The following is a 13,785-nucleotide window of genomic DNA, read 5'->3' as shown; positions in this document are numbered from 1 at the left end:
AAAAGATCATAAACCTAAAAGTAAAACAGAAAACTATGAAACTCTTAGAAGATAATCTAGGAGAACACCCGGGTGACCTTGAGTATGAAGGTGACTTTTTCGATACAACACTGAAGACACAATCCATGAAAGAAAGAATTGATAAGCTGGACTTTATTTAAAATTAAATATTTTGGCCCTACTTAAAAATACTGTCAAGAAAATGAAAAGCCAAGCCACAGACTGAAAGAAAATATTTGCAAAAGACATCTGATAAAGGACTATTATCTAAAATATACAAAGAACTCTTAAAATTCAATGGTAAGTATCTTACTCTGTTCAGGTTGGTATCACAGAATTTTATCATAGACTATATATCTTACAAACAAGAGACATTTATTTCTCACAGTTCTGGAGGCTTCAAGTTCAAGATCAAGGTGCCAGCAGATTCAGTGTCTGATGAAGGCCTGCTTCCTGGCTCATAGACAGCCATCTTTTTGTTGTGTTCTCACATGGTGGAAGGAATGAGGGAGCTTTCTGGGGTCTCTTTTGTAAGACAATGAATACTATCCATGAAGGCTTTATCCTCATGACCCAATCACCTCCCAAAGACCTTACCTGCAAATACCATCACACTGGGAATTAGGTTTCAACTATGAATTTTAGTGGGGCACAAATATTCAGTCTTCAGCAAAGAAAAAATGAACAGCCTGTGTTAAAAATGGGCAAAAATCCTGAAAAGAATCTCATCAAATAAGATATACAGATGGCAAATAAGAACATGAAAACAGCTCAACATAATATGTCATTAGGGAATTGCAAATTAAAACAATAACATACCACTACATATCTGTTAGAATCGTCCAAATTCAAAATGCTGACCACACCAAAATGTTGGTGAGGATGTGGAGCAATGGGAACTCTCATTCATTGTTGGTGAGAATACAAAATACTACAGCCACTTTGGAAGACAGTTCGGCTGTTTCTTACAAAACTAAACATACCCTTACCGTACAATCCAGCAATCAAGCTCCTTGGTGTTTACTCACTGAGTTGAAAACTTATGTCCACATGAAACTTGCATACAGATGTTTACAACAGCTTTATTCATGTTTGCCCAAACTTGAAAGCAACCAAGGTAGCCTTCAGTAGGATAAATTGTGGTATGTACCGGCAAAGGAATATCCAGTGCTAACAATAAATAAGCTATCAGCCACGAAAACACATGGAGGAACCTTAAATGGGTGTTACTGAGTGAAAGAAGCCAATCTGAAAAGGCTACATACTGTATGATTCCAGCTATGACATTCTAGAAAAAGAAAAACTGTGGGGTCAAGAAAAAGATCAGTGGTTGCCAGGGCTTAAGGGAAGGGAGGGGTAAATAGGTAGAGCACAGGAAATTTTTAGGGCAATGAAACTCTTCTCTACGACAGTGATGGGTGCATGTCGTTACACATTTGTCAAAACCCTTAGGATGTAAGACATCAAGAGTGAACTCTAATGTTAACTATGAACTCTGGTTGATAATGGTGTTTCAATATAGGTTCATTAATTATAACAAATATACTACCCTGGTATGAGATGTTGATAGTTGGAGAAGCCATTTGTGTATGCGTGTGTGCAGGGAGTGGGGAGGCTATATGGGAACTCTCTGTACTTTTTGTTGCATTTTCCTGTGAACATAAAAGTGCTCTAAAAATAAATCTATTAGAAATATGACTTTATTAAATTTAATTTTTCATTTTCACCCTAGGAACAATGATCTGTTAAAGTCTGCATACTGACTGGAAATGGAAATCCAAACAGCACATATCATAGTTTAGAATATTGCTCCAAACCTTTTACTAGGTGATTCAGAAGGCTGAGAGCTGTGAAGGGGGGTCAGCACACTTTCTCCAAAGTTTGGGAAAGTACTTTATATTTTAACCTTAAATATGACATTAATGGGAGGTCTCTTTACAAGTTAGTAAATCCGATAAAATTGGTAACAAGGCAATGATTTTCACTATCTCTAGTTTTATTCAACTCTTGTACTTGTGGTCTTAGCCAGCATTAAACAGCGAGAAAAAGAAAGAAATAGATATAGATTAGAAAGATAAAATTGTCTTTGTTTGCACATGCTATGATTGTATCCATAAAGAATCAAAAGGAATGTATAATCTATTAAAATGAGTGGGCTAAGAACGTGAATAGACATCCTCAAAAGAAGATATACAAATGGCCAAGAAATATATGGAAAAATGCTCAAAATCACTAATGATTAAGGAAATGCAAATTAAAACCACAATGCAATACCACCTTACTCCTGCAAGAATGGCTATACTCAAAAAATAAAAAAAACAGTTGATGTTGGCATGGATGCAGTGAACAGAGAACACTTCTACACTGTTGGTGGGAATGTAAACTAGTACAGCCACTATGGGAAACAGTGTGGAGATTCCTCAAAGAACTAAAAGTAGAGCTACCATTTGATCCAGCAATCCCACTACTGGGTATCTACCCAGAAGAAGTCATTATTCAAAAACAATACTTACACATGCATGTTTATAGCAGCACAATACACAATTACAAAATCATGGAACCAATCCAAATGCCCATCAGTCAATGAATGGATTAAAAAACTGTTTTATATGTGTGTATATATATATATGAATACATATATAATGGAATACATATATATGAATACATATATATATATATAATGGAATACTATGCAGTCATAAAAAATAATGAATTAACAGCACTTACAGTGACCTGGATGAAATTAGACACTATTATTCTAACTGACGTAACTCAGGAATGGAAAACCAAACATCATATGTTCTCACTGATATGTGGGAGCTAAGCTATGAGGATGCAAAGGCATAAGAATGATAAAATGGACTCTGGTGACTTATGGGGAAGACTGGGAGGTGGCGAAGGATAAAAGACTACAAATATGGTGCAGCGTATATTGCTTGTGTGATGGGTGCACCAAAATCTCAAATTCACCACTAAAGAATTTACTCATGTAACCAAATACCACCTGTACCCCAATAACTTACGGAAAAATAAAATTAAAAAATAAATAAAACAGAGTAGAAGCAAGGTGAATTTTAAAAAACCCACCAAATTGACCTATAGATTTAATGTAATTCCAATCAAAATCTAGCAATATTTACTTATGTAAATTGGAAAGATGATATTAAAATTTATATGGAAAAGCAAAGGACTTAGAATGGCCAAGACAATCTTGAAGATAAATTTACTGTATGTACACTGTCAGAGTTTGAGACCTTTAATAAAGCTATGTAATTAAGACAGTGTTGTGTTTGGATATGAATACATAGATCTATGGAACATAATAAAAATCCAGAAATAGACCCACATCCATTTAATTACTTGATTTCAACAAAAGCCCCAGTGCATTTCAGTGAAGAAAGGGATGTCTTTTCAATAAACAATGCTGAAACAACAGGATGTCCCTATGGGGACAAAGTAAATGTTGACCCCTAATTCATACTGTACACATAAATTAATTTGAAATTTATCAAAGACCTAAATGGAAGGACAAAAACCATAAAGTTTCTAGAAGAAAACATCAGTGACCTTGGGGTGAAGAAAGATTTCTTGGGTGGAATGCAAAAAGTACTAACCACAAAAGAAAATGTAATAATAATAGGACTTCATAAAAATTTTAAACTTCTCATCAAAAGATGTGTTTAAGAAAGTAAGAACGGAAGCCCTAGGCTATGAGATAATATTTTGAACACATATATTTGACAAAGGATTCATATCTAGAATATGTAATGAACTGCAAACCAATAAGAAAATGACAAGTATTCCGTAAAACAAATAGCAAAAGACTTGCTAGGCACTTCACAAAAGAATATATCCAAGTGGCCAGTAAGGATACCAAAAGACATTCAACATTATCAATCATTAGAAAACAGAAAACTAAATGAGATGCTATTATGCATACACAAAATAGCTAATACTTTAAGAAGATTGTCAAAACCAAGTGTTGAAAAGGATGCAGAGCAAGTGAAACTCTCATATATTACTGGTAAAAGTACAAAAGGGTAAAATCACTTTGGAAAATTGTTTGGCAGTTTTAATAAAGTTAAATATATGCTCACTTTTTGGCTAGCAATTTTACCCCTGGCTATATTCCCCAAATAAGTGAGTGCATGTATGTCCACAAAAAAGCTTTCAAGAATGGTCCTAGAAGCTTTATTCATAATATCCCAAAATTGAAAACAGCACACACATCCATCAACAAGACACTTGATAAATACAGTTTAATACATCCATACAATAGAATACTATGCATCAATAAAAAAGAACAAATCACTGTAACAAAAAACAATATAGACAAATATCAGAAACACATTGTACAAAATAAGTAAAATACAGAAGTTATATACACTATGATTCCATTTAGATGAGGTGAAAAATAGGTCAAGTTAACATAAGGTAATAGAAGTCAGAATAATTCTTACCTTTGGGAGAAATTATTGACTGAGCAAGGCATGAGAAAACTTTCTGGGACAATAGGAATATTCTTGATATGCATCATGAATATTTGAGATGTCTCTCTCTGTCTCTACATATATATATATATTTATATATTTATATTTGTATATAAAATTCATCAGGTTGTACACTTAATAGTCAGACTTCTTACTATATGCAAAAATTTAAAAAAATACATAATTCTAAAAGGCTTATCTCTTCCTTGGTGATAGAATGTTCAAGATGCAGTAACTCATCTTTTATGTTGGAGGTAATGTCATGGCACACTGCAAACAACTGGACCCCTAAAGACATCACCAATGTGGTCTTCATAAGACTTCCTTCATAAGATTTCCTTCTCACCCTGGTATGCACATGAGTTTCAGAGCATTCAGAGTGCTTGACATTTCCTGCTCACCAGGTCTGGTTAACATGGTATCATTAATATGTTGGACCAACATAACGTTCTTTGCAATATGAAGACTACCATGACTAGCAAAGTAGCATTGCTCGGACACAACTGTAAATGAATGTGTACTGCTGTCATTCCCAAGAACTTCTTTTGATCCTCCTTCATGACAGGAATGGAAAAGAATGCATCTCCTAGCTCAACAGATGCATTCTGTCCACCAGATACAGTTTTGGTCTATTTTAGTAAAGATAACACATTTGGCATAGCAGCTGAAAGTGCGGGTCCCACTTGTTTAAGTTTATGGTTATTCACCATGCTCTGCCATGAACCATTTGATTTTCAGGGTGTTCTATTTTAACTCATTTCAGTGAGTTAAAATAGAATATGATGTGCCACCTCAACATCTTTTAAGTCCTTGAGAGTGGTGCTCATCTCTGCTATTCATCTGGGACATGTTATTGCTTAAGTTCTAATTTCTCGCAGGGATGGAGGTTATTGGTACAAATTTAAGAGCTTCCTATATTAGTTTTCTATTACTGCTGTAGCAAATTACCACAAATTTAGTGCTTAAAACAGCATAATTTGTTATCTTACAGTTCTGGATATTAGAAGTCCAGAATGGGTCTCAATGAAATAAAATCAAGTTTTCAGCAGAGCTGCATTTATTCTTGAGGTCTAGAGAATTTGTTTCCTAGACTTTTCCAGCTTCTAGAGACTGCCTGCATTCCTTGGCAGGCGGGGAAGAACTCTCATGAACCCTTCCTCCACCTTCAAAGCTAGCAGCGTAGCATGTTGAAATCTGACTTCTTTTTCTGCCTCCTTCTTCCGTTTAAAAGGACTCAGGATTGTCGGGAGCCACCTAGATAATCCAGAATAATCTCTTCAACTGAAAGTCAGTGATTAGCAACTTTAGTTTCATCTGCAACTTTAATTACCCCTTGCAATGTAAACTAATATATTCATAGGTTCCAGAGATTAGGACACGGACATATATAAGGGGCCATTATTCTGCCTACAATACTTCCACTAACTTCCCTTATCATACCACTCCTACTTCACAAAATCAAGTCATAAATATGAGGGTTCTACCAAGTTCTAGGTAAATTCATCCTGATGATGCATCTGGGGGCTGGAAAAACATCATCATAGGGTGGGACAACATATTCATTGTATTCACTGTGAGATAGACCTGGGATAAGACTCTATTTATCACATGGCTTCCATAGCCCATAAGCATTTTGATTCTCTTCATTTATAGGTATCATCTACAACTCAATACCCACAGCCCTTGAAAAATCTCCTTTCCCCGAATGTACAATTATCTGGTAAATGAACATAAATCCATTGGGAGTGAATTGGGAAAATAGCTACTGTAGCATCATAGCATATTTCCTCAAAGGGAAATAGCCTTCCCTTCAATTAACTCTGGGCCTGAGAACAGTGTGAAAGATCATGATTTTCCAATATGGCAGCTTTCTGCTGACCCACAACTGATCATCAGCTGCCCAACTTCCTTAACGCTAAATATACCATGGTCTATTGAACATCTTCACAGATTCCTATGGATCCAGGGCTCCTTATTGTCATTCCAGCTGCACTGCCTGTTATGGAAATTACGTTCACTTTACCTCTGACGGTTAAGTGTTACCACCTGGCCTCTCTTATGCCAGAAGTTTATCATCTCCATTGATACTAAGTAAGCCAGGTCTGTAACAACCTCGCATGCCACCCCTGGCCCACAAATGCCTATAACTATCAACTCCTTTCATTCTTCATTGCTTTAGGGAAGGGGTATCCTCTGGGCCCTCCTGGGGAACATAGATAGCTGGGGTTTGTTGTTGTTGTTACTTTTATTTTTGTTTGGCACATCTCTGATCCTTTTCATCCTTTCCCTAGTACTCTGCCAAGAGTTCTGGAATCTCCATTTCATTTACTATAAGCCTCCAAAAATGGTAGGCTTAAGAGTTAAGAAGCCATTTGTTAAGCTTGGCTCCAGAAGTCCTTTCTGGGATGTTAAATCTTGCCTGCACTCATATCAATACACTCTTTCCCATCTAACCTTGTAATCATCTCCTCTGAGCAGCTGCAGGATGCATTCCCAGGCATGTTGTCCTGAAACACATCGGTACACATAAGCCCTTCAGTGAATAATTCCTTTTCTTTCTGTAGTGTGAACAATACTTCCTACTTGCACCATACTAAGAGTTGACCCTAGTTTTTGGTGTAGACCACAGATAGGCAAACTAAGACCCTTTGGCCTGACACTTAAAACTGTTGTAACATTAAGGAACACAGCCACACTAATTTATTTATATATGGTTTAGGGCTGCTTTCATGCTATGATGGCAGAGTTTAGTAGTAGTGACAGGAATCATATAGCCTACAAACACTATAGTATTTACTATCTGATTCTTTCGAATAAGTTTGCCAATTTCTGGTCTAGATCAGCGCTGTCCAATAGAACTTTCTGCAATGATGGAAATGTTCTATCATCTGCGCATCATCCAATGTGGTAGCCACTAGCCACGTGTGGCTATTGACTTACTTTAAATGTGGCTACTGTGAATAAGACCAAAAAATTTGATTGTATTTTACCTTAATTGCCTTATAGTTGTATGTGGCTAGTGGCTATTGGATTTGACATCAGATCTAAATGCAAAGAAAGGAGTCAGGAAGGAGTAGAAATTTTAAAGAGAAAAAATACCATCTTGAAGGGAATCCATCTCAAGTAAGTATTCTGTATGGCCTCTGAAAAATGGAAGGTTGCTTCCTACTAGCCAGCAGAAGGAGATTACCCTACCTGTACCAGAGGGCCCAGAGGAATCTCTGGGCCTTGGCAGTGGTCAAGCACATTCACCCAGAGGTTCTCATTATAGGTCTTAGGGTCTGTCCTGACTTTAGTGTAGGAGACACTGTAGTGTAGGAGCTGTGGACTTAGCCTTTTTTCAGTTCAGCCACTAGGTGCAAGAGATAGTGGTCTGTATAAACATGGCACCCAGATATTTTGCACAGCCTTCTGGATGCAGGAGATGGTGGCCTCTATAAACACTATTATTAAAGCATTCTAGCTTTCATATCATGTCCTGAATTAATAGACTACTGATCTCAGTCTGTTACTTTCTTTCCTCCTGTGGCTGTTAGCAACAGCTAATTCCCCAATCCTCATAATTTCTCTTGCCCTATATTTTTCAACCATTAGATCTATTGCATAAGCCAGTACATTCCCTTCTTCATGTTCCCCATCTGAATCCACCATAGGTGTAATCTAAGAAATTGTAATGGTATGCCATGCCAGAGGTAATCATTGCCCCATTTACCAGTTGTAGGAGCTGTTCCATCTCACCAATCAGCTTCCTATAACCACTCTTGGATCAACTTTCTTAGAATGGGTTGCCCAAGAAGCAGACCCCAAGACAAGGATTTGAGTGCATGTGGTTTACTGGGGAATGACTGCAGGAGACAAGAATAAAGCGAGACAGGAAAATGTAGGAAGCGAATATAAGGTGTATTAATAAGCAGGTTACTGTGCAGGACAACAGGGGCTCATTCCTGCCGGGACTCCTGGGAAATGGTGTGGAACACACCTCAGACTTGTCCTCTCACATTACTGATGGAGGGAATCCTAAAAATATGTTAATTCTCTGGCACTTCTGTCTGCCTTGTGCACTGGAGGACATAACACTCTAAGGTGGGGAGTTGCAGGTGCTTTCCTTCTTTCTATTCAGGAATGGTGAGTGTTGGGATGACTTGCGCAGGGAATTGACAATATCTGCCACAAAACTGAATATCTAAAAAACCATGAGTCTGTTATGGTTCTCAAACAAAGAGAGGGTAGTCAAAGCAATAAAAACAAAATCAAAATGAAACATACACACACACACACACACACCTCCTTGGTCAGGTTGGAGGTAACTTGTATATAATACTACACTCTCACAATTGATAATTTGGGGAAAATTAAGCATTTAATCTAACTTCATTAACTATTTGCTTTAACATGCTTCAGAACAAAAAGGGGGGAATAAATGAAAGAAGTGAAGGAAAATCTTGATAGATATTGAATCCGGATTGAATCTGCCACTTGGAGTGTCACTATACTATTGTGTCTTTTTGTTGTTGTTTGAAATTTTTTACTGAAAGTCTTTTTCTTTTCCAATCCCCTCTAGAACTACCATTAGCCTTGGGTTGTGTTCTTATAATCCTGACGACCTATTATTAGATAAACAAAGCACAAAATAATGCAGTTAAACTGCAAGTGACAGCTTTTCTCCTAAGACCCAAGTTCCAAATTATGGTTCTAGTTCCTGCTTTGATCACATTACAATCTTAAAGTTTCCCTAATGAATTGATCCATTTATATATCTCCAGTGCTTATTATGAAATCTTGCAACTGTACATACCTCATATGGATTTGAAAAGCAATGAATATGGAGTTCCCATTAGAGTGTACATAAGGCACTAAGTGTAGACACACTTTCCAGCTTCTTTTCCCCTTCCCTAACCCAACTAGGAAAAGCTCCTTTTAATTTCTTCCTATTGTAAATGTATTACCTGAAATGGCCATTAAGTTAGCTCATTAGCACCCCCAACATATCAGATTAACTACTGGAAACAAAGTCTTGAGGCAATGAGACTTCAGTTGCCTAAATGTTGACAAGTTGGTATAGAAAGGAAATACATAATACTTCATCTTACACTTGTAGATGGATATGCACTTTCTGGATTGCTTTTGTTATCAATCTCATTTAACTCTCACAGAACTGTAACAGAGGAGGCCCAATAAGCTTAAAGCATGGATCCAACCTCAACCCGCTAGAAAATGGTGGACCTAGAATTGGTGGTTGAGGAGCCCCGAATGAGAACACTAAAGAACAAGAGAAGAGCAGAGTGAGGGCATCTTGAGTAAGGTACAGGAGGTGTGGGTGCTTATGCCCTTCATAATGGGGCCTCCTTAGGCTGCCCTGGTGGGCCTGGGGTTTCCATTTCTATATTTGTCCTCATCTTCTTTATGTTGAACCGCAGAACAATCCTCTTGGTGTCCTGAAATCACCTAATGTTCCATTCTGAAACAGGTTCCTCAGAATACTCACAATTGTGTTGTTTTTACACAGTGAGCTAAACACACAATAAGATATTTCAAATTTTCTCAAAAGCAGCTTTAAAATTATATCTATGGAATATGATATGATTCTGGAAAAGTCTAGCTTTAGTTTTCCTCCTCTCTGCTACAATGTGATATTTGAGTTTTTTCTCCTTGAAAATCTATTGATAATTACCCCTGTTTTAGTCATCTGAAATCCAGGACACAGTAAGTTTTAAAGATAAAAGGTAGCCTACTGTTACATCCCTTCCTGTGGAAAACAGGAAAAAAGGGAAAGATTCTTATCAATTTTCCTGATTTTATGAGAAAGACATATTTGTAGCTTTAAAATTTTAAACATTAGAGAAGGGTAAAAGTTAGACAGTGAAGTTTCCCCCACAATCTCATTTTTCAGCATGAACCACAGTGAATGGTTATGCAGCTCTTCTTTTAGACTTTTTACTTTACAGAGTTTACAAAGCACTTTCACATACTTTATCTCGTTGAAACTTCACAACAGCAATATTCAATTATAAATGTGAGATTGGGGAAATTGTTTTCCAGTGAACTTTAATAACCTTCTCACAAAAGGGAGCTACCATGACTGACTACCTTCTAGTCACATTTTTGCAAAGCCAGGTCGGCATTTATTCACTGTGACCTTTCGTGCTCAATTCATACAGCAAAGAGCCGACTGGGCTGTGGAGAGCAGAATCAATCCAAAATCTGCTAAGTATTTTGGTTCTATCAGCTACAGCCTTAGCTAAATACAAAACATTTGCATGGGTAATAGATAAAGATGGAGCAGTCTTCCAGAACACTATAAAGGAGGCTTCGTCAGCATCACTAACAAAGAAAAATGTGGGGCTAGCGAGTCTAAACTGTAAAATATTTAATTCAAATTAGAGTAAATTGTGCTATTTCCTCCCATGTAAGTAGACAGAGATAGTCCTGCACCAATTACCACTGGATATAAAGTAGCTGTTCTCAAATTAATGGAATAAAACAAGTCCCCCCAGGCTAACAGCATAGTCTTGGGGTTAGCTGCTTAATTAGTGGGCTCTTTGTTCTAATAGATCTCATAGACAAGATCTTGAAATCAAATCTAGGAGGGGGAGGAGAGAGTCAGTGTCTTGGGTGAATCTGGTTACCATATTTCTAGACTAAACTAATGGAAAGATAAGGACTTTGATTCCAAAGAGCCAAATCAACCTTATCTCTTGAATTTGTATATAATGAACTGTTTATTTTGGCCCAGGAATCTGCTTCAAAGAACCCATTATGATGGCCAAGGACTAAACCATAATTACATTTCTCTCCAGGACAAACTGAAGGATCTTTCCTTTTTTTCAGTCTTCATTCATTTTCCAAATTGTGAACAAAAATGTTTACTAGATACTCTGGCCATCTTTATTATCGTGGCTTTAATGTTTGACACTAGTATGTTTCTCTTAATCTCTCTGGTCTCAACCTGAAACAGGAGGAAATGGTGACACAAGTGGATTTCATTTCCAGTGAAACAAAAAGGCAGCAACAAGTCTCTAAGCTCCCTCGCCTCTGAGCACAATGCAGAGTGACTTGGAGTCCTGTGACCTAGCTTGCAATGTTGTAATGGTCCTGATAGTGATTCATGTCCTTAAAAAACAAACAGCTATCTTTCTAACCCTTCACAGCTTAGGCGGGGCCTCCACCACAGAGCTGCCTTTGGTCTGCTCTGCAGACTTTGATGATGAGACTCTAGCAGTCAGTCTAAGAGAGAAAAGGACATTCAGGGAATTTTAAGTGGCTTGGATCAGCATTTGTCATATACAATTGATGTTCATTTATATTTCACTAGCCAAAATCTAATGCTGTCCAGAATTGGGGAAGAAATATTTCAAATACTGATCAGGCCCAATCTTGCTTTAATGTAAAAAATGAGCCTTGTCCTACCTTTTTTCAATCCTAGTCTCAGAAGGGAGATTTAATATTTCCTGACAGTGCTTTAAATTCTTTGCTGTTCAGACTTCAATGAATCCACAATAATTATGTCAGTTAAACCAGCTTGGTTTTTCCATTGGTGTTTTAAGTTTAGGGTGCTTTTTGAACTCCGTATCATGGCATTCATTCTTTGATATTAGGTTTATTAGAGAAAGGGCCAATACTCAGATGGATCACCACTTAAACATTTAACCCATTTACCTGTAGTTGTTGTTGTTTTTAATCTATTGATTTAGTGGTCTACAGCTTCCCAGCCCCCTCCTTTCCAGGAAGTTTAATTACACAGAATCTAGGAGCCATTGTTATTCCCAGTGGAGAGTTTCGGGGAAGGCCAAGTGGTTTTTAATTTTCAGAAGATCGAGCCATAAAGACTCCAGTAGATTATCATTAAGCACTGACTTAACATTTAGTGTCTTACTAAGCTTTTTATAGGAGCCTTTGCCATTTTGATGAATGAGACTGAAAAATTATCTTTGTTTTACAGTGGAGAAAATATATCAATATACCATTGTTTAGGGGTGGGGAGAGAAGTACCAGTTTCTTCAAGTGGAAATTAATTCTACCTATCCTTCAGCACCCTCTCAAAAATATCCAACAACTTCATTATAGTTTTGGCTTCAATCAGTGTGTGCATTCTTCCTGAATCATACTCTCCAGTAAAACAAGATCTTCTTGATAGGCTCTGTTGGCAATATCCAGCCTTCACCTTGACAACAATTAAGCCAGGGAGCACAATTGATAATGAGTTTTCTTCAGAAGAACGCCAAAGGGCACTAAACACATTTACACAAAGTCATAAAGCAAGTGCAGGAATTAGAAGGTGTCCCCTCTATGTGGGTGGGGTGGTGAGCCTTGCCCGGGGAGGAACGTGGTTTGCTAAGTAGAGGCCTGGGGATGGTAGATACAGACCTTCCTTATTTCTTCAGAAGAACATATCAAAATCCCCCATGGGAATCCCCACACTGGAATCTCTTAGCTTTTTAGAAAGCATAAGCAATGCCGCTAGAAATCATTGATCATATTTAGGAATTCTTTCATTGCTTTCTCATAATTTGCCATGTAAAAATAAATTAGAAGTCATGGAGTGGATGCTTACTAATAAAAGAGAAATTATCAAAGAGATGAACATAAATAGTAATGAATCAGCATGGGCCTGCAAAGTACGGACATTGCAGGGTCAAAATAAAGGAGGGATGAACAAGACAAGATTTGCTTTGAACTTCTTAGTCAACACTTATTTTGTTTTCTTTTAGTTTTCTAGGAAGCAGCTTTGTTATTTTACATTTGACCACCTCTTATTAAATCCAAACGTTTACTATTTGATGCTCTGTTTTTTAACCCTGCCTTATTCTATGTGCAGACTGCTCCAAGAAAAATATCAGCAACTAAATTTGCTATTTTCACTCTAAGTGGGGACATTTTCTATGATATTAATAGTCTGACTTAGAAAAGGCTACTTAAGGCAATGAGTGTGGACAGTTTGTCAGATTAACACTGAGCTGGGATGCTATAGTGGTAAGACTGAAATTTGGGAGTCAGAGAATACAAGCGCTACTTCAGATTTTACCTTTTGCTAACTGCATGGACTACTTAACAGAATGTCTGTAATTTAAACCTCCCCTTAATGTATAGGCAGTATAAAATTATGCAAATGTCAGTTAGCTTAAGCCATTCCTGAGGGGCAGTCATTTGCCCAAACCAAAAATTCATACCCTAGGTGTCATCACCTAGACTTCCAGTTAGAAGCCCACGTCCAGAGGTGATTCAGCTATCTTAAACTCCCAACACCACCCAAGTTATTCTTAATTAGCAGGGTGCATGTTAAAAATGGGTTTTCATT

The sequence above is a fragment of the Hylobates moloch genome, unplaced genomic scaffold (assembly GCF_009828535.3).
Source record: "Hylobates moloch isolate HMO894 unplaced genomic scaffold, HMol_V3 SCAFFOLD_1, whole genome shotgun sequence".
NCBI lineage: Eukaryota > Metazoa > Chordata > Mammalia > Primates > Hylobatidae > Hylobates > Hylobates moloch.
Note: the sequence above shows the minus strand (reverse complement) of the source record.